Source organism: Schistocerca americana, chromosome X, assembly GCF_021461395.2.
Source record: "Schistocerca americana isolate TAMUIC-IGC-003095 chromosome X, iqSchAmer2.1, whole genome shotgun sequence".
NCBI classification, from domain to species: domain Eukaryota; kingdom Metazoa; phylum Arthropoda; class Insecta; order Orthoptera; family Acrididae; genus Schistocerca; species Schistocerca americana.
The window spans coordinates 567625227-567649049 of record NC_060130.1 but is presented as its reverse complement, the minus strand read 5'-3'; positions in this window follow the sequence as shown (position 1 = coordinate 567649049).

Below are 23823 nucleotides of genomic sequence, written 5' to 3'. Positions count from 1 at the left end.
CTTCTGCAGTAATATTTTATGGTCAACACAGTCAAAAGCCTTCGTTAAATCAATGAAAACTCCTTGCGTTCGCAACCTTTTATTTAATCCGGCCAAAACCTCACATGGAAAAGAGAATATAGCATTTTCAGTTGTTAAACCATTTCCAAAAGGAAACTGGACATTTAACAGCAAATTATGTGAATTTAAATGCTCCAGTAATCTTCTATATACAACCTTCTCGATAACTTTAGCAAACACCCATGGCATGGAAATAGGTCTAAAGTTGTCAATATTATCCCTGTCTCCCTTTTTATAAAGTGGCTTAACTATAGAGTACTTTAATCAGTCAGGAAACCGACCCCTCCTAAAGGAAAAGTTACAGATATGGCTAAGTACTGGGCTAATATACACAGAACAATACTTCAGTATTCTGCTAGATACCCCGTCATATCCATGAGAGTTCTTGGTCTTTAGTGATTTAATTATTAACTCAATCTCCCTCTTGTCAGTATCATGGAGGATGATTTCAGGTAACAGTCTCGGAACACTTTTATCTAAGAGCGCTATATGATTCCCTGTTGGGACTAGGTTTCTATTTAGTTCACCTGCTGTATTCAGAAAGTGATTGTGAAATACTGTACATATATGCGACTTATCAGTAACACGGACATTCCCACTACACACTGATTCTATATCCTCGACCTGTCTCTGCAGACCAGCCACTTCCTTTACGACTGACCTTATGGCTTTAAATTTATCCGAAGGCATAGCTATTCTATCTGCATACCACATACTTTTTGCCTTCCTAATAACATTTTTAAGCATCTTACAATACTGTTTGTAATGGGCTGCTGCATTTAGATTTTGACTGTTTCTAACGTTTTTATATAATTGCCACTTTGTTCTACAGGATATTCTTATCTTTCTAATCAGCCACCCAGGCTGCCTGTTTGTGCTAGTACCCTGTTTTGAACGTTCTAACGGAAAGCAACTTTCAAAGAGCACGAGAAAAGTCTTGAGATAAGCATTATATTTATCGTCTACTGTATCAGCGCTATAAACATCTTGCTACTCTTGTTCCTTGAACAGATTTACAAAGGTCTCTACAGCAACTAAATCAGCTCTCCTACACAGTTGATAACTATATTTAACACGTGTTGCAGCACAAAAATCTTTTAGAGTTATAATCTGTGCATCATAATCTGAAACGCCATACACCTTTTTGCCAACAGAATGCCGTTCTGGTAATGAGGAATGAACAAAAATGTAGTCTATGGTTGTTCTACTGTTCCCTTGCACTCTCGTTGGAAAGAATACGGTTTGCATAAGATTATATGAATTAAGGAGGTCTACCAGCATCCTTTTCCTTGCACAATCACTTATACAATTAATACTGAAGTCACCACATATAACAAACTTTTTTATTTCCTATAAAGTGAACCAAGAAGAACCTCCTCTAGCTTTAGCAAAAATGTTGTGAAATCGGCGTCTGGGGATCTATAAATAACAACCGTTAAAAATTTAACCACATCTGCACAACATTCAAACACCTTTTCAGTGCAGTACTTTGGAACATCAATTAACTCAAATGGGATGCCGTTTTTCACATACATGGCTACTCCCTCACACCGCAAAGAGCTCCTAGAAAAGCTGCCAGCCAACCTGTATCGTTGTAAAGGAAGCCTCTGAATTGTCTCCTTATTTAAGAAGTGTTCAGATATACCAATAATTTCAGAGTCAACATCTATAAGCAGTTCACTAACTTTATCTCTAATATCTTGTATATTTTGATGAAATATACTAATTCCCTCAATACTCGGATACCTAAGCTTTGTGAAAAGTGGTTCCTTTGTTAGAGAGACTTCCCGTAAGCAGGGATACCTATCAGCTGACTTCAATCTAAAAAAGGTGCAGCTCTAACACCCACTACTGCAGGAATTTTCCCATCAGTGATCCCACCACCCCCACCTATGCTGTCACCTATAAGCTTTGCCCACCTCCCCTTCCCATACATGTTGAGGTGCAGGCCATGTCTAGTGAAACCCGTCCTGCTGATAGACTCCACCGACACCACTGAAATGTGACCCATACTTTCTGCCATCAGCGCACCCCCAAGTCTCATGTTATTACGCCTGACGGCTGTATTAAGTCGAGGCCGATCGTGACGCTGAAACAGTTCCACGAAATACACATTCGTGTTGCCAGTCTGAGTGGCTATCTTTTCCAGGTTACCATCTATGTCATACTCCCCATCCCTATCAATACTATTACCAGCCCCACCCACAGTCACTACCTGATCCTCTTTAGTAAAGTGTCTACACAACCCCCCTATGTTAACAGTCACCTGAGCCAATCCTGCATTACGCTTCACAATGCTAGTGACCTAGTACTCACTCCCCAACACTTCATGCAACTGCTGGCCTACACCTCTGCCATGAGAACTACCTAACAGCAGAACCTTCTTCTTCCTCTTCGACTTTGAAACTGTCCTAGCCACCGTAACTGCTGAGGTTTGCTGCATACTTCCTACATCTACAGCTACTAGAGATTCCTCTCCACTAGACTCTGACAGTTGGTCATATCTATTGCAAACACCAATAGTAAAACTATCTGAAAATCTTCTTCTCCTAGCAGATCTCTTGCCAACAGCCAGCTCCCATTCCCCAACCCCCTTCTCCCTCCTCATCCTATCTAGCTCTTCCTTTTCAACTGCACCTGAAGGGCACAGATCTTACGCTCCTGCTCCTCTATCAACTTACTCTTGCTACATAACCTGCAGTTCCAGGAGAGGATTTCACTAGAATGCCCACTGGCTTCCCCACTCCATTGCCCCCGTGAAAATACTTCGAACAAGTCTCACACCGCAATCCACTACTCACGAACCTACGGCAAAGCCCGAACTTCTCACTCATGGTAAAATTTTACACTTATTGAAACAAGAAAACTACTTTATCTAAGTTCCGCTACTACAATAAGAAGATGTTAAAAACCTGACTACAATAATCACAAACTTACTCTACAAGGGAAGTAACTACTATTATTAACAGTATTTATCACCAACTAATGAGAATATAACAAATGACTAATACAGAAAGAGAATCAAACGTCTAATGACACAGTAACGAAACTGAAAACTGTTCCCAAAAGTTTCTTCTGAAATTACTTCACCAGAAAACACCAAGAACACCGGTTGAAGACTACTAAAGTTCCTAAATAAACCACTATACACAAACAATTATTTAGTACTTAGCTTTCGATATGCCGCTAAAGCTACAACTGGTCAGCGCGGAATGTAAACACAGGTTAGAGGTTAAGTTGCTCGATACGAAACACTCACAAATATCAGGTCACAACACAAGAATGACAGAGATGAATGATCAGACCTCTAATAAATCACTTATATAGTAAATATTATCACAAAAACCTTTAAAATATGTATCTGAAACCTAAAAATATATAAAAACTTAGAGAGCGATCTCACACGCAGTCACTCGCTTATGACGTCACACCTCATAAATCGGTAAGAGATGGAACTGATACCCCACGGTACACAAAACAGGTCTGAACGCTGTTGCAGAGGCAACGGAAAAAGCATGCGAAGTTCAGAAGAACGCGAAACCCCGAAGAATGGCTAAAATTTACAGACGCGCGAAATTTGGCACGGACTTCAATGCGAGATGCCTTTAATAGGTTCCACAACGCAACATTGTCACGAAATTTGGTAGAAAATCCGAAGAAATTCTGGTCGTACGTTAAGTACACAAGCGGCAAGACGCAGTCCATACCATCGCTGCGCAGTGCAGATGGTACTGTTACCGACGACTGTGCCGCTAAAGCGGAGTTATTGAACGCAGTTTTCAGAAATTCCTTCACCAGGGAAGACGATTGGTATATTCCAGAATTTGAAACACGAAAAGCTGCTAGCATGAGTTCCTTGGAAGTAGATACCTTAGGGGTTGCGTAGCAACTCAAATCGCTTGATACGGGCAAGTCTTCAGGTCGAGATTGTATACAGATTAGGTTCCTTTCAGATTACGCTGATACAATAGCTCCCTACTTAGCAATCATATACAAGCGCTCGCTCACCGATAGATCTGTACCTACAGATTGGAAAATTGCGCAGGTCGCACCAGTGTTTAAGATGGGTAGTAGGAGTAATCCATCGAACTACGGACCTATATCATTGACGTCGGTTTGTAGTAGGGTTTTGGAGCATATACTGTATTCAAACATTATGAATCACCTCGAAGGGAACAATCTATTGGTACGTAATCAGCATGGTTTCAGAAAACATCGTTCTTGTGCAACGCAGCTAGCTCTTTATTCGCACGAAATAATGGCCGCTATCGACAGGGGATCTCAAGTTGATTCCATATTTTTAGATTTCTGGAAAGCTTTTGACATCGTTCCTCACAGGCGACTTCTAGTCAAGCTGCGGGCCTAAGGGGTATCATCTCAGTTGTGCGACAGGATTCGTGATTTCCTGTCAGGAGGATCGCAGTTAGTAGTAATAGACGGCAAATCTTCGAGTAAAACTGAAGTGATATCAGGTGTTCCCCAGGGAAGCGTCCTGGGACCTCTGCTGTTCCTGATCTATATAAATGACCTGCGTGACAATCTGAGCAGTTCTCTTAGGTTGTTCGCAGATGATGCTGTAATTTACCGTCTAGTAAGGTTATCAGAAGACCAGCATCAGTTGCAAAGCGATGTAGAAATGATTGCTGGATGGTGTGGCTGGTGGCAGTTGACAGTAAATAGCGAAAAGTGTGAGGTGATCCACATGAGTTCCCAAGGAAATCCGTTAGAATTCGATTACTCGATAAATAGTACAATTCACGAGGCTGTCAATTAAACTAAGTACCTGGGTGTTAAAATTACGAACAACTTCAGTTGGAAAGACTACATCGATTATACTGTGGGGAAGGCGAGCCAAAGGTTGCGTTTCATTGGCAGGACACTTAGAAGATGCAACAAGTCTACTTAAGAGACAGCTTACACTACACTCGTTCGTCCTCTGTTAGAATATTGCTGCGCGGTGTGGGATCCTTACCAGGTGGGATTGACGGAGGACATCGAAAGGGTGCAAATAAGGGCAGCTCGTTTTGTAGTATCACGTAATAGGGGAGAGTGTGTGGCAGATGTGATACGCGAGTTGGGATTGAAGTCATCAAAGCAAAGATGTTTTTCGTCGCGGCGAGATCAATTTACGAAATTTCAGTCACCAACTTTCTCTTCCGAATGCGAAAATATTTTGTTGAGCCCAACCTACATAGGTAGGAATGATCATCAAAATAAAATAAGAGAAATCAGAGCTCCAACAGAGAGGTTTAAGTGTTCGTTTTTCCCGCGCTCTGTTCGGGAGAGGAGTCGTAGGGAGATAGTATGAGTGTGGTTCGATGAACCCTCTGCCAAGCACTTAAATGTGAATTGCAGAGTAATCATGTAGATGTAGATGTAGATGTAGATGCGGCATAGGGTGCAGCCATTTCCAAGATGGCTAAGTACATGATCTGTTCGAGTGCCGCCATGGTTAAAGATTACCATGCTACGGAAAATGGCATTGTTCAAAACCAACGCCGAGGAAACAGTGGTGCACCACGGGGCACAGATGACAGGGGTGAAAAATAGCAAAACTCATATACTACTTTAAGTGTCTCATTTCCTCATCTAGTATCCTTAGCATCATATGATTTAGCTGGACTACATTGCACTATCCGCATTTTTCTTTTGTTGATGTTCATCTTGTAGCCTCCTGTCAAGACACATTCCGTTCCGTTCAAGTGCTCTTCCAGCTCCTTTGCTGTCGCTGACAGAATTACAATGTCGTCGGCAAACCTCAAAGATTTTATTTCTTATCTATGGATTTTAATTTCTACTCCAAATTCTTTCTTTTGTTTCCTTTACTGCTTGCTAAACGTATTGATTGTTTAACATCGGGGATAGGCTGAGACCCTGTCTCACTCCCTTCCAAACCACTGCTTCCCTTTCATGCCCCTCGAATCTTATAACTGCCACCTGGTTTCTGTATAAATTGTAAATAGGCTTTCGTTCCCTTCGCCACCTTCAGAATTTGAAAGAGTGTATTCCAGTATACATTGTCAAAAGCTTTCTCTAAGTCTACAAATGCCAGAAACGTAAGTTTGTCTTCCCTTAACCTATCTTCTAAGATAAGTCGTAGGGTCAGTATTGCCTCACGTGTTCCACATTTCTACGGAATCCAAACTGATCCTCCCCGAGGTCGGCTTCTACGAGTTTTTCCACTCGTCTGTAAATAATTCGCTTTATTATTTCGCAGCCGTGACTTATTAAACTGATAGTTCTGTAATTTTCACAACTGTTAACACCTGCTTTCTTTGGGATTGGAATTATTACATTCTTCTTTAAATCTGATGGTATTTCGCCTGTCTCATACATCTTGCTGTAATCAGTTGTATGCTATGATATACAGACAGGATATAGAATCCCAGAGGAAAAAAACACTTTAGCAAGAAGCATTAAAAATAGACAAGTTGTAAGCAGGCTGTTTAGGTTCTTACATTGGTAACGCCACGTAGCGCTCTGTATGAAAATCACTGGCTGTGCTGTGTGCAGTTTGTGGCTGGTTTGCATTATTGTTGGCCATTGTAGTGTTGGGCAGTTGGCTGTTAACAGCGCGTAGGGTTGCGCAGTTGGACGAGAGCCGCCAGCAGTGGTGGATGTGGGGAGAGAAATGGCGGAGTTTTGAAATTTGTAAGACTGTATGTCATGAACTGCTATATATATTATGACTTTTGAACACTAGTAAGGTAAATACATTGTTTGTTCTCTATCAAAATCTTTCATTTGCTAACTATGCCTATCAGTAGTTAGTGCCTTCAGTAGTTTGAATCTTTTATTTAGCTGACAGTAGTGGCGCTCGCTGTATTGCAGTAGTTCGAGTAACGAAGATTTTTGGTGACGTAAGTGATTTGTGAAAGGTATAGGTTAATGTTAGTCAGGGCCATTCTTTTGTAGGGATTTTTGAAAGTCAGATTGCGTTGCGCTAAAAATATTGTATGTCAGTTTAAATACAGTCATGTATAATATTTCTAAGGGGACGTTTCAAAGTAGTGAGCCTTAGTACAAAATAAAACAACCAGCGCAATCTCTTCCCCACTAAAAGCTCCACAACATACACTCTAACACAAGAAAACGACTCACCGAGAAGGAATCAAGCGAATGGGGTCTTAAGGGAATGAAATCGACCTACGAAAGAAGTTTATGAAATACCGCAGCTAATAAAACTGGTGACCGAGCGGTTCTAGGCTCTTCTGTCTGGAACCGCGTGACCTCTACGGTCGCAGGTTCGAATCTTGCCTCGGGCATGGATGCGTGTGATGTCGTTAGGTGAGTTAGGTTTAAGTAGTATTCAGTTATAGGCGACTGATGACTACAGAAGTTAAGTCCCATAGTGCTCAGAGCCATTTGGGCCATTTAATAAAACCGGCTTTTCTGCGTAGTTGTGGCTGACCTGCTAAGCGGTCGCATCAGTGTAAATAGTTCAGTGGGTAACTCTATTACACTGCAACATTACTAGGAGGGTATTACGTTGGTAGAAACGGTGTTTCAACCGAGACTTTAAACGAAGCTAGTTGAGTAATCAATGTCAGCTACCATCGTTTTCGGCTTCCCAAGATTATTTAAACTGTTCCTAAACTACGATAATAACAATATGGTGGTCTACGTAGTACCCATTGAGTGCAGAGTAAGCTTAGTCCCACAGAATTTCATTGCTCATTACGTACAGGGTGACCTCGTCTGTTGACTGACAGAGACCACCGACAGTTGAAGAGAGTCCTAATGAGTAATAGGCTGACATCTATCCAGACCATCACACAGGAATTCCACATTGCATCAGGATCCACTGAAAGTGCTACAACAGTTAGGCGGAAGGTGAGAAAACGTGGATTTCATAGTCGAGCGGCTGCTCATATGCCACACACCATGTCGGTAAATGCCAGACGACGCCTCGCTTGGTGCAAGGAGCGTAAACATTAGACAATTGAACAGTGGAAGAACGTTGTGTGAAGTGACGAATCACGGTACACATTGTGGCGATCCGATGGTAGGTTGTGGGTATGACGAATGCCCGGTGAAAGTCATGTGCCAGAATGTATAGTGCTGACAGTAAAATTCGGAGGCGGTGGTGTTTTAGTGTGCTCGTGTTTCTCATGAAGGAGGCTAGCACCCATTGTTGTTTTGGGTGGCACAGGCCTACATTGATGTTTTAATTACCTTCTTCCTTCCCACTGTTGAAGTGCGATTCGCGGATGACGATTGTATCTTTCAATAAGATCGAGCACATGTTTATAATGCACGCTCTGCGACGGAATGGTTACACGACAATACCATCCCTGTAATGGACTGGTCTGCACAGATTCCTGACCTGAATCCTATTGAACACCTTTGGGTTTTTTTGGAACGTCGACTTCGTGCCACGCCTCACCGACCGACATCGATACCTCTCCTCATTGCAGCACTCCATGATGAATGGGCTACCATTCCCTAAGAAACCTTCCAGCACCTGATTGAACGTATGATTGCGAGAGTTGAAGCTGTCATCAAGCTTAAGGGTAGGCCAACACCATACTGAATTCCAGCAGTACCGATGGAGGGCGCCACGAACTTGTAAGCCATTTTCAGCCAGGTGTCGGGATACTGATTATCACATAACGAATATTCAATTTGTTTGTAATCCTACTCTCGTGTTCAGAAACAAAAAACAGAACATTTTCAGCGACTAGAGATTGGAGGTTCATATTCAGAGGATATATATAGTAGCATGTTCTGCAAATATTATTAACTTTTCAGTCACATCGGTTCAGCATGTGTCCTGTTGCCTAGTAGGCACAGGGTCCCCCATGGTCCCTGACAACTTGTTCCTTGCGTGATGGCATCGACGCGTAAAAGGCGGAAATGACGTCCTGTGGTATAGCCATCAATGCTGCATTCACCTAATTCCAAAGTTCATCTGTGGTGATTAGCATTGGGTCACAGCACTGTACGTATCGTTTCACCGTATTCCACTCATTTCCGATAGGCAAAAAGCCAGCGGCTGACATACTGTGACACCAAGAAGGTATTTGTTCGTATAGCAACTCGTGGTCGTGCATTTTCTTGCTGAAAAATGGCGTCTGATGTGTTGCGAGGACAGGGTATAGCTATAGGTCGCAGTATGGCATTCAAGTAGGTCATTCTGGTCACAGAATCCTAAACACGGATCAACTCAGATTTGTGATTATACCCAACAGCACCACATACCATAAGTCCTGCAATTGGTGTTCTGTGTCTTGTGAGAATGCAGTCACTGTGATGTCGCTCCACCTGTCTGCACCGAACCAAAATGAGGCTATCACTTTCAATGAAACAGAATCCGGATTCGCCAAAAACACCATCTGATGCCATTTCTGCTCCCAGTGACGTCGTTACATACATCGGTACCGCTTAGCATGTTTATGCACATTCGTCAAAGGTAGGCGGAGGAGTGGAAGACGAGCACCTAACCCATGCCGACGGACTGTCACATCTGGTAGCGTACGATGTGTTCCACTGTTCCACTGTTGCGACACAGCTGAGGACGCACGTCTGGGTTGTGCAACATGATCCATCTCGTCGTGTTCCGCCTTCCGTGAAACATTCTGCATACACCCGTAGTATTGCCGTAACACTTCATCCCACATGAGCAGTCATTTCCCGAATGGATGCATTACATTCTTTCACGCCAACAATGCGCCCTCTGTGATATTCACTGATTTGACTGATATGACTGTACGTGTCCTGTGAAAATAAGCGTCATATCTCAGGTTGTTCAAGGTGGTCTGTTTTTTTTCTGAACTTTTGTATATCTCTCTGTTTATTATTCGTAATGATTTGCTATGACTTGTCAGCCTATGCTCCTAGTTGGGAATTTATGTGAGTTTCCATTAACCCACAATTAATATTTGTGGACACACTACAGACAGTCTTAGATTACCATTTTGGTTGATAGTATTAGTATTGTCTCCTATCTGTTAATACTTGTTTTAACGTTTTTGCCATTGTGATTAGTTATGATCAGTTACTCGTTGTATATTTTTGCTATCAGTGTTTTATTTCTCATACTGTCAGTTTAATTGTAAATTTGATGTTATTAATATATTCATTACTTGATCACCCAATTTTTAATTTTATAATACTTTTAATAGTTTGCTCTTTAAAGATTTGACACAACTGTAACTTTGCATTTAATGTACTATTCCTCACGTAATTTCCCAAACGATAATCTTGCTTTTAATATAGTGTTCTTAACGCAATAACCATGCAGACCAACTGGGTGAAGATTAGTCTTCTCTATTTAATCTTTTCAAGATACTGTAAATGTATCATTGGTGTTCTTTCTTTTTTTTGGCAGAAGAAAAATTTCCTTGTTCCTAATTCCTTACGGTAAACTTAAAAAAAACTGTTACTCTGTAAATATTTCTCAAGCAGATGTGGGATGAAAGTGGCACTACTTTTGCCTCCTTTCATAACTTAACACTTCATGGACTACTAATGTCGAAAGTTTTTTGTGCTTCTGACGCTGTACAGATACTTGGGAAAGGGACAGAATGGAGCCGCCCTGTTTGCATGCCATTTGAGATCAATAAACCCTTTCCTTTTCCCTTACCACACTCGGGATAATGGTTTGTACAATATGGATACACAAGTGAGTGTTTCTCAAATGCAGCGAGATATATAAAAGAAGTTTGGAGAGTAGCAATACTAACCTAAACGTTTCTGTTCCATAGACGTCCTCTAACACAGTGTGCTGGAAATATAGACTCTTCTCGCTTTTCTGTGTCGATTCTGTCGGCTAGCGGAATGACATCTTCCTCCCTCATACAAATAAACAAGGCTCCATCTTCAACGGATACCTTGAGGCTCGTTTTTTGAACTTTTTTTGCCCATCATCTTAGCGTGAGTATGCTTTTTCCTCTGGCATACGACCTTCCCAATCCATGTTGATTTGTGGGGTTCGCATGTCAACAGATGTGACTGAACAGCGTTTTCATGAAGTAACTAATAATTAATGCTGATGGCGTAAGGCACATGCATTCAGTCTAATAAAATTCGTGTTTTAGGTGAAATCTTGCAGATGTATCTTTTCATTTGTCCGTTACTAGCTATGTGCTAAGCTAGTTGTTGCAAAGCTTAGTATTTCATGTTTTGATATGACTTTTCAATGCTAGTGTGTTCACTGACTGTTAATTTGTCACAGCATGCAAGGTGATTGAATTTTATTTGAGTGAGGCAGATTTTTTGTGTATTATGTGTAATGGTTTACTGTACTATCCCCTTGCTGTCCCAAAATCCCCTTACTATTCTTTCTTCTAATCACTTTCGGCAATCTTTCGTCATTATATTCAAGAACAGTCCTGTTGGTTTCCAGTTTGTATACGATATGCCCTGTAGTTTGAGCCCATCCTGTGTGTGGCACTGTCCACCATGTGCTTTCGTACTTGGGCTTTACGGTAAAAGATCCTTCCTATTAGAAGTCGTACAACTCATTAAGTCTAACAAACTCTGTTGCATGCTTATAATTCTCAATACGTCGATTTTATTGGAATGAAAGTGCTTTTCTTCGCAGAGTGACTCTGTCCTTCCCTTGACTTTTCGTAGAATCCTTCTTTAACAAAGTGATAATAATTTCATTCATTACTACTAATCCCTATGTGCACGATAAACTTATCCGGCACGATTTCTTTCATTAACATCCAAAGTACCAAATTCCACAATCCTTGCCGATCATGTAATGAATTACATACTTACTTACTGAACTCGGGTTGTTTATTACGTATTGAATATGTCGGATTTCGAGAGGTTGTTCTTATGTAATAAATGTTCAGTTCATTTACTGGTTCCTCCCTGATTCACCTTTTCTACCCTCTGTATTCCTCTCAGTATCGTCATATGTGTTAAATGGGTGTGAAATTACATTCCCCAAAGAGATGTCTCTGACAGTGAGAGTAACCGACTATTATAGTTGCACGTAGTATGAGAAATGAAGCCTTATGCGTGACTTAACGTCATTTTTATCAAATAGCCTCGTTCTTAATTTATCATTTAATGTTGGTTCGGTACTGTTCTTGCACATACTGTGAGTGAGATAGAGTCTGTATAGGAGTAACTAATTGAAACATTTTATCACGAATGCCTGAGGACCTTCGATAATCAAACAAAATTCATTCACTATGGTGATAGAGGCAGCTCCTTCAGCAGGCTGGTCGAATGTTACGAAGTCAAGAAGCCAATCTTTGCGGCCCCCACGCCGTGTTTGAGCAAGTGGTAACAAATAATAAACTTTTTCTCTTTCACCATTATTTATAACACCGGCTTCGAAAATTGCCGGCTATTTCTTAACCTAACACATTAAATTAAAGAATATTCGTAAAGGTACTCTACAGTGGTGTAGAAAGAACTTCCTAACAGAAAATTCTTTATTCACCCTGAAACGCTATTATACACTAGAGGAAAATATGGACTAAGTCATTTTCTTTTTCAAGTGAAGTGTCAGGTAGTTCATCATTGCTGGAATATACGAGAGCAAATGAAGACGAAATGAAACTCACATAAGACAGTAAAGCGTGCCAAAACAGTCTCAGCGTAACCCCCTCTAGCAAAAACGCAAGCGTGTATTCTCGCCTGCTAACGATCATAAAGGTTCAGAATGGCATCCACCGATAAATTGTCCAGAAACATATTGCACCTTTTGTTGTATTTCGGCAGTGGTTCTTGTAGTTCCTGGAGAACGAGTAAGATCCCGCTTAATCATGTCCACTTATGTTCAATTGGAGAGTTATCTGCTGATCTGGATGACCATGGTAGTTGTCGTACACGACGAAGAGCATGTAAGTCTCAACAGCCGTATTTAGATATGCATTATCCTACTGAAAAAGCACATTACCTCCCTGTCGAAAAATGGTAGTAGTGTGGGGATAAAAACCCGTGTGGTATAGTGGGTACTGGGTACTTTATCCTATAGAAACAAAAAATGTGAATATGAACTGTACATGATCCTCCCCTGCCCCTCACACCAAGAATCCAGGGGTGGGACCCATGTGTCATCGGCGAATCCACTCTGGATAAGGCAGCTCAACAGATCTACTCCTTACACGTGAACGTCCATTACACTCATGTGTACAGTTCGTACTCTCGTCAACACTGACGACACAAGAGTGCCCATGATCGGCGGTGTTGTGGTGTCTGTGGTAGGCTAGCCAGATTCATGTATGTTCTTGGTCCCGTTGCTAGCAGACTGTCCCTAATGGTCCCTGGTGACACAGCAGGTGCGACATTTGCGCAGATGTCATACCTGGAAAACGTTGGGTTGGCCACCGCCGCTATCGCTCGCACAACTCGTCCATCTAAAAGTGCGTCTGTACAACACAGATGTCCAGAATATGGTCTACAGATATGGGAATATTTCAGAGCCCACTGTTGAAAGTAGCAACACACTACTGATAGACTGTGACGGACATGTGCAACAGTCGGTCGATACATCTACCCGGCTTGCTGCAGTCCCACAAAGCAACCACGTTTAAATGGCTGAAGCTGTGGGACAGTCGCCAGTGGAGCGTGTTAGTGCTGAAAAGTGACTGCTGCAAACGCTGTTTGCAATTAAGCTCAGTTCAATTACTGACTGTAGACTAAAGACTGAAGGCACACAAATAAACTCCTGAGCGCTAAACGATCGCCGACGACCGTGACAAATGATTCAATAAAACCATGACCTCACAGTATGCACATATTGTATACAGCCGTATCTGACTTCTTTCAGTGCTAATGTCATGCCTTAGAAGTCATTACAGAGGCTGCTTTTGGACATTGTATTATACATATGGTTTTCACCATGTTTTGAGAGAAGATAATTCCAAAGAACATTAATGAATGCATTCACTGTCACACAGCTGTCTGAGTACCACGTTTTATGAACAGAACACTACAGAATGTTCCAGAGATAACACCAGCAATAGTTTTGTCATATGCTCCTGTATTCAGCCACGGTTATCCCTGTAAATTGTGTTCTATCTTTTTCTACTATCGTAAGACTAGCACAATTTTTGTGTCGTTGATCAGCAGTAACTTAGGTTTGAAAATAGCTGCTAATAAATCAGTACAGGTGTATGAGTGAACGGTTCACACTGATCGACAAAGGCTGAATTCCTACCTTTCATTGCTCGTTATTAAGGTTTGTATAAAGAAGAAAATTTTCGAGGTGTTGTTTATTATCAACAATTATTTAACTAAAATTTCCATTTCACAGTTTACTGTTTAATTTTTTTGTTAATGTTTGACATGTTCTGAAATATTTTACATTCATACATGTGTGCAGTGCAATGAAAATAAAATTATTTTCATTGCGATAGGATCCGCAGCTACGATGAAATTTTGAGAACATTTCTTGATGCCTTCAGTTGCCATTCCATTTATTTCATGCACGATTATAAAATTTCGGCCTGAGGCCATTGTCAAGTATTTTATAGCAGAATTTTTTAGTAGTAAATTACGTCATGTATGTTAAAATGGCCGAAGGCCGAAACTGTACAATAGTACATGAAATAAACAGAGTGTGAGCTGAAGGCAATAAGATATATTTCAACAAAGTAAAATATGCAAAACTAAAACGTGACTGACAAAGGGGATCTGTTATTATAAAGGAAAACACCGAGGGACATATGATACTTTTTGAACAAACTCAGATTAATAAAGTAGAAATTAAAACACATTTTCTCTCTCTTTCTCCATTCAGTTTTTATTTAAAATCATCAAATACGTACATTATGAGTGTATTTGTGCTTATAAAAACAGAGCAAATGAATGACACCTTAGTAACAGTGGTTTGCTACAGTTGTTATGAAGTTCTAGAGTAACCAAACGGACTGCAGAATCGTCAGCAGGAATTAATCATCAGTATTTTTATTGGATTAATATTTATTCCTGTCGGTAACTGCCAATCTCATTTTCCCAACTGTGTACACTCCGTCAATAAATCCAAAGTAGAATGTGGAGTGTGTTTATATGTGCTCAGTACCATATATTGTATGCAAAAGATGAGAGACTGCCCGGATTTATTGTTCATTGTCAATATCTGCACCATAACAACTATCCTTTAAATAAAACATCAAGTACGTTATTGATATGGCCGCAACATACTCAAAAGAAGTTCCTAGGAAAAAGAAACCAATTACTATGTGAGCATGTGCATGCGAATACGTTGTACCATCAGTTTCAACAGACGGAGAGGTAATCTTCGAAGGTTTCTGAGTAGTAATCCGGAGAAACTCAAACTCTTCAGATGTAGAACCAGTAGACTTGCATCATGGTGGTGGCAGGGAGCAGTCACTCTTCTGCAAAACATCTGAGCCATCGACAGGTTCACTGAACTTCGGTGTCGTGGGTTCATCTGACGCGGATACATATCTGAATCATAAGCAGATAAATATATTAATATTTGCTATTAATGTGACAGTGAGTATGCATCTTATTTATAGAATACAGGGGGATAGGGTTATGATTAAACTTCCAGTACTTGGGTCATCATTTACTGTGTGGTTACCAAACTTCATAGGAATGATGTTGAGACTGTGTTCAGCAGCATTTGCGTCGTTAGTAGTGTTAGTGACATGTCTTTCCGTTTGGTGTCTTTACCGATGCGGCAGTGTAGGTTTGAAACACGAGCATCAGTGTGTGTTACAGTAGCAGACAGTGAACATGGGTGTGGACAAGCTGACCTGGGCTTTGCCCGTAAGGCTGTTTTATCAAAACAACAGTAACAGTGCTGCAGCTCTTCACAAGTGTCAAAGTATAGAAGTAATACTGAGGGGTCCTCTCTCCGCACAGGGGTTGAAGAACATGATTCGAAAGTTGGAACTATGTGGCGTATTCAGAATGGTTCTTGGGAGAGGTCGACGGCCATTTGCCCAACAAACTGGCGAAAGAGTTCCTGTTGCCATGACTGAGAATGCAGTGCGCGATGTGCGATATGCAAGCAGTGCGCGAGCGGTGTTCTGAGAGTTGTACATTATATGTTCCACCTTTCGAAAAGTGCTGCGAAAAATTATGAAATGGTATCTGTAGTGCGGTTCCAGGCTGTCGTGGACGCAGATTCTCATAACACTGAGCACCGTTTGCAACCTGAAACGATTGCATGGTAAGCAATTGACAAATGTTACCATCTAATGTGAAAATTAATATCTGTTGTTCTCAATCGTTTACTCGTTATTCCTCTTCTGTCTGTCCTGATAAATGTTTGCTCGAAGTTTCAGTCACCTACGATCACTTGTTTGTCCCAGGGAACATCATAAGTAGTGAATGCTTCGTTACAACCAGTAACTGCTTTCCAACCATTGCAGTCACTACTTAGTGGAAAGTGGACGATGACCTACATTCCAGTTACCACTTCCCGGTCTGAATAAATCTACCTGGCCGATATGTTACCAAAAAAAAGTCGCCAAAGCAGAGGCAATATTGGGACCGCAAGTTCGTAGTGAATTCCACTGTTGTAAGTATTTAAATAAATAAGATATTGGGAACTAGTCTTAAGCGTTAGTTGTTGTTATAAGTATTACATGAGTAAGTGTTATTGGCATCGCAGATAAGTTAAAACTGTGTGAAAAGTACATTGTCTTCTTACGCATGCTTTCCTAAAATTAAGTATGACTTCACACAAAAGAAACATATGAAAATAGTAATAGAAATTCGTATTTCATTACATCTATTGCATCTCATCCAGGTAACAGAAGGCTTACACCATTGCGTAAGGATTTTATCAAAGATGATCAACTACTGGTAGTTGGGGAACCTGGAAATAACCTGGTAAATAGCGGAAAATTCGTAATAGAGGTAACCGAGACAAAATCGAAGCAGCTGCTGAGGACAGAAATACGGCTTTTGTGGAGGTTTCGCGGTACCACGATGAGTCCCGTGTTTTCTCTACTCTCACGTGAGTAAACATGTTGCTGAGGATGCTCCTTTAGACGGATGTCGAGTATCATATTAGTGCTGTTCCAGTAGTTGCTGTGGGAAGATGTGAGACACCAGGCTTAGGTCAACATCAGCGTTAATACAGACAGTAATAACCTAAACTAAATCGATAGAAACTGTCAGTTAATATTATAAAAATTGAGTGAAAGGTAAAATCAGTCTGTATCATCAGAATACAAGGGAATGAAAAACAGAGAAAATGATTTGTTACGATGTATGGATGGTCCTATTACTTGGAAAGAATTGTTGTCATTCGTCTCAGAACTATAGAATGAGAAGGACAGAGAATTTATATGTAAGTAGTTATGAATTAGCTGCAGACTTATGTGGATACAGCGTCGGTAGAGGAAGAGCTGTCACATTCATAAAATAGAAATATAAATAAAATTATATAGAAATAAATGAATTACATATAGAGCAGTGTACAGAAATACACTCCTGGAAATTGAAATAAGAACACCGTGAATTCATTGTCCCAGAAAGGGGAAACTTTATTGACACATTCCTGGGGTCAGATACATCACATGATCACACTGACAGATCCACAGGCACATAGACACAGGCAACAGAGCATGCACAATGTCGGCACTAGTACAGTGTATATCCACCTTTCGCAGCAATACAGGCTGCTATTTTTCCATGGAGACGATCGTAGAGATGCTGGATGTAGTCCTGTGGAACGGCTTGCCATGCCATTTCCACCTGGCGCCTCAGTTGGACCAGCATTCGTGCTGGACGTGCAGACCGCGTGAGACGACGCTTCATCCAGTCCCAAACATGCTCAATGGGGGACAGATCCGGAGATCTTGCTGGCCAGGGTAGTTGACTTACACCTTCTAGAGCACGTTGGGTGGCACGGGATACATGCGGACGTGCATTGTCCTGTTGGAACAGCAAGTTCCCTTGCCGGTCTAGGAATGGTAGAACGATGGGTTCGATGACGGTTTGGATGTACCGTGCACTATTCAGTGTCCCCTCGACGATCACCAGTGGTGTACGGCCAGTGTAGGAGATCGCTCCCCACACCATGATGCCGGGTGTTGGCCCTGTGTGCCTCGGTCGTATGCAGTCCTGATTGTGGCGCTCACCTGCACGGCGCCAAACACGCATACGACCATCATTGTCACCAAGGCAGAAGCGACTCTCATCGCTGAAGACGACACGTCTCCATTCGTCCCTCCAGTCACGCCTGTCGCGACACCACTGGAGGCGGGCTGCACGATGTTGGGGCGTGAGCGGAAGACGGCCTAACGGTGTGCGGGACCGTAGCCCAGCTTCATGGAGACGGTTGCGAACGGTCCTCGCCGATACCCCAGGAGCAACAGTGTCCCTAAATTGCTGGGAAGTGGCGGTGCGGTCACTTACGGCACTGCGTAGGATCCTACGGTCTTGGCGTGCATCCGTGCGTCGCTGCGGTCCGGTCCCAGGTCGACGGGCACGTGCACCTTCCGCCGACCACTGGCGACAACATCGATGTACTGTGGAGACCTCACGCCCCACGTGTTGAGCAATTCGGAGGTACGTCTACCCGGCCTCCCGCATGCCCACTATACGCCCTCGCTCAAAGTCCGTCAACTGCACATACGGTTCACGTCCACGCTGTCGCGGCATGCTACCAGTGTTAAAGACTGCGATGGAGCTCCGTATGCCACGGCAAACTGGCTGACACTGACGGCGGCGGTGCACAAATGCTGCGCAGCTAGCGCCATTCGACGGCCAACACCGCGGTTCCTGGTGTGTCCGCTGTGCCGTGCGTGTGATCATTGCTTGTACAGCCCTCTCGCAGTGTCCGGAGCAAGTATGGTGGGTCTGACACACCGGTGTCAATGTGTTCTTTTTTCCATTTCCAGGAGTGTATGTTGGCAAATGATATATTTTTGTTTGTCTGCCTAACTGTGAATTATCTACAAAAGTTTTTGATGGCTCATTGTGATATTTGTCACACAGAATGACGGTGTTATTGATTTGTTGTGACTTTAAAGTCGATTTCTCGAGGGAATCTGACATGAAAAGTGATCTAGTGGTGCTTACAGCTACTTGTAAATTAGTCATAAATTTCCCTGCTCGACTTGTTGAAGATAGCAGTACCCTTACAGATAATGTATTCATACAACAAGTAGAATTTAAGTGGTAAGTGGATTATCAGATCACGATATACAGTGAATCACATTACATAACATAGCTCCATCTACAATTAAGAAACAGTATGATATATGAAAAAGAAGTGAATATTTTAAAGAAAGCATAAAATATTACCTGGAGTGATGTCTGCAATGAACCTAATGCTAGATATAAATATAAAATATTTCTTAATAAATCTGTATCCAATTCTGAATGTAGTTTTCGTGGAAAGATAATTAAACGCAATATCGGGAAGTCATTAAAGAGACCTCAGAGTACTGCAGGTATCATAATATGTTCCAAATGAAAAAAATAGGAAAACTGATAATGTTCCTAAAAGAGACTGACGTTGTTAACGGTACTGTAACATTTTAAGAAAAGTTGTAGTAAAATCCTGGAGCATGTGCCTGCTGTGTGACTTTGACTGACGAGACAATAAAATCAAATCTGTATTAAATATTGTTAAAAGAGACATGGAGGAAACCCATGGCACATGACATAATTTTCCTGAAAAGACAGATCTTGTGTAGCAGAAATTTTTATTCATTACTTTTGAATAACTCGTGAAAACAGTTGAGAAGGGAAAGCAAATAGGTATCAAAGAAACGATACACAAGGTACTTAGTGAAATTTCAAGTGATCCTACTCTCTCCTCTGTAATATGGAATATTATTATGATCCTAAAAGAGTCGGGTCCCAAATTACAAGTGTCAATCCGCATTAATTGTAGAATACTTCAGAAGAAATGGAAATTTATGCCAGACCGGGACTCTAACCCGTATTCCCCGCTTGTCACCAGCATTTGTCTTAGCTACTTCGGCTAACGCCTGCACGAGCGGCCGAAATCTCCATTTGTCCTGGTGTCTTCAATCCCTGCTCGAGGCTTAGTCTGGCATAAATTTTTATTTCTTCTAAAATATTCTGCAGCAGCTACAGATCCTTGAACGCAGTCTTCGATTTCATCCTTAATCGAATACGGCTGTTGTTCGTCAACGCAGTGTTTCAGACTGCGCTGCAACATGTATCTGAAAAGTAAAGTCTCCTGTTGGGTGATTAAGGTCACCTACAAAACAATACGAATTCGTGGGCCAGTAACATGTATTATCTTACTGTGGAATGCGTAATTAATTCAAGACGTTTTCCAAGATGTGTTGAATTATGCCGCTGTTAGGCCACTCTGTGCGAAGAGTTACTCCACAAATGTCAATAAACATCGCACAGTGACATTCCTTATAGCATACTCTACAATTCTGTTGAAGGTAACTTTCTCTTTTTGCTGAAATCCCTTTGAGCACCTGCTAATATTAGCCTCAAGCTCATTCTACTTTCATTTACTTATGTAACTTATCAACAGTCCACATAAATTTGAGAGTGACACAGACATTCACAACAACAACACTAGAAATACTGATCAGCACAATCTGCGCAGTCTGTGACTTCTGTGCTGGTAGGGGGAAATATAGAGCTATAAAACTCTTTGTTGGTACACCAATAGAAATATGGTGTTTCATAGACAGAAAATGTCAATAATTAGTAATTTATGCATAAAATACCTGTAAACGACCAGCGTGTAATCAAATACATTTTTTACTACATGCTCAGTTGACACGTTCCCCATCATGACGTTTATCATGAATATCACTTAATGCATCTATGCTAATGTATTGTAGATATCTGTGAAGAGCACCAATTCATTTATTTCCTGTTGAGAACCGCGGAAAGCTAGTTATAAAAATTCTAGAGCGAACTTTAAGTAATTAGACAAGAATAGACCAATCACCCAACGTAAAGAAACGTTTAAGTAATCATTCTTCCCATATGCGAATAGAATCAGAGGAAGTCTTAATAACTGATGCAATGGGACGTACCATTTGTCACGCACTTAACAGGGATTTGCAGAGTAATGATGTACCAGAAATGTTGCGACAGACATCGACGGTTAGTAGAGGCTGTCTCGAGGAACAAATCGAGAGCAGGAACCCGTGTCCGGAAACGTCGTCCAACGACGCTACAGGGCATCAAAGTTACATACATCGGAACCTGCTGCTGGGCCTCCCGTTTGGCAGCAGGCGCCATGTACGCTGACGGACCGAAGGCGGAACATCTCGCAATGTTCTTTGACTGTCATGATGATCAGTGTACAAGTCAGCTGCGTAGAAAGGCCTTGTCTCCTACTAATGGAATGCTGTGTTGCTCTGGTAGATAACGGTTTTGGGCACGGGTTTCCCTCCGTAGTTAATATTGAACCCTCTTAAACCTCAAATATTTCTCGGTATACAGTGGAGAAATAAAGTTCAGATGAAAATCAGTGTCAGAAACTGTCGTCTACCAAGGCAGATGACAATCGCATTCACAGGAAATAAGTCCTGTCTTCGCAGTGCTCCATCTTCTCCACAGTCCATAGTGACAATGAGCCACGATAACTGTATGGCAAACAAATTTGCGAGACATTCCGACTATGGTCCGTCAGCGTACAAAGTCACATTTGCTGGCTACGACTGGTCTAGTGGCATGCGCCGACACCTTTAACTTCGACGCTCCTTAGCGTCGTTGAATGACTTTCCTGACACGAGTGCCCATCATGATCTTGTTCCTCAAGACACTCTCTACAACCATTCGAATTTTGTCGCAACGTTTTTAGGACAACATGTATATGTAGATCGACACTGCGATTTTTTGCGCAGGGCAAAATGTTGTGTGATACGATACTACAGACGTGTACCTAATTCATTTTATAATTAGTGTACATGGTTGAGGAGTTATATGACATTGAATATTGTCCTTAATCGTTGGACAAAATCGTTTAGTTCCTACTGGTTGCACGGATTCTACCAAATCGTTAAAACAGACAAATGTGTTTTCGTTAACATGTGCTGCTGAAAGTTTATCGTACCATCTAGGAACTCAAAAGATCAGCCCAGTACCACGCTTGTGTCCATGGCTAAATTCTCTCATAGAACATATGACGGCACTTCGAATGCACGGCTTGCTCGAACATAACCAGAACTGCGCCACCGATGAGTGCTACCATGAGGATACTCACAAGGGAACTGCATCTGTGGACTCGCCACCTGGGAAGTCATCAAAATATGGAGCAGTATCGTCAATGATAGGGAGCTGTTCTGCACCTTGGAGTGCTGGAAACAAAACAAAACAATGCTCTTCAGCCATTTATAGCACTGTTATAATATCGCACCTTAATACAGCTACATTTGTAAAAAATAATTAGGCTTTACCCGATATATCTCCGATTTTATACTTACCTAGTGAAATCAATCGTGTTAGTTAAGTGGAAAGTCATTTAATGCCAAATAAATCACCTATAACTCTATGCAAAAAAGAACAGTGGGCATCATTTTAAGAATCTGAAAAAGACATACTGACACGAACATTTACGGAAGATGGCATAGCGTCAATTGATATATGGTTGAAATCTTTACTTTCAATATCCACTGTGGAGAAAACTGCTACTGTTCTCTCCATAATCGCACTCTGCGCTCTAGCTACCTGCTAGATGTACTCAATACAATCGTTAACAGTCATGTTTAGTATTTTGGTGTCTTTAGCCAATTTCTCTATATGGGGTCACTGAGAATGACAATGCTACAGCGAGTGACAATGAGGACAACTTCAGGAAAGCATCGTAGAAACCAAATTTTTAAATTATGTGACATTGTCATGTCCGAAGATCCATGGATCCATTGTAACAGGTGGAGGACTTTGTAATATTTTTTGTCATTACCATTACTGCTGAACATGTCTAGTGGTTTAGTGATCATTGTATTTTATGAACAAAGTAAAATCTGTTGTACTGTTTCTTCGGCACGTTTTTATATCTAGTTTGTAAAGCAACATTTCTTGTTGTAATTTTATACTTATCACTCATGTTAATGTGAGCATAATCTCCCCAAAGTTTCTACACGTATTTCAAATGTACTCCTACGTTGTCATGTTGGAAGTCATAAGAGACGTAAGTCATGTAGTACCCACTGTGAAAAACAGTTACTTTATACAGCATCATATTTATAAGTGAGAAGAAGGTCTAAATATAAAATCTTCCATGAAACGCTGTACTAAATTTTGTAACACTTATATCGATTAGAAGTACATTCATATTCCGTAACTTTGTATCTGTAATTATGAAGTGTTTATTCTTTGTTAGTTAATGTCATTGATTCGTGACAGGCTATTCAAAGCCTTTCAGGTATGTATGGAAAAAGGTAAATGATATTTAAAATAATGAGATTTTATAATATGTGTATATTCAAAAGAAAAACAATGTTACTGGAAAGTGGTTTATGCTTAGGGCGCTTCTATTGTAAAATATAAAAGATGTAGGGAAGTCCCTCCGCAATGGAAGTGGCTTGGCGCGATGTAGAAGGTGGTTTTGGCGGTCGAACTGGGCAGCTCCTTGGTGTGAACGGTACGCAGTCAATGGCTAGGGAGGCAATTGGAATCCACTTTGCCAGGAACTTGGCCTCGGATATGGATTTGGCCGTTGCATGGTACTCTCAGCAATAAGGAATGGCCCTTATACGTTAAAAATCCGTCGCTAAGAAGACATTTTATAGAGCATTCACACATCAAGTGCCGAGAGTACAGTTAGAGGCCATGTCGTTTGCCACTACCACCACGCCACGGCTCCACCAACTTCATACATACAGATATGTATCAGAGCATCGACCAGTTAATTTCTGTGAG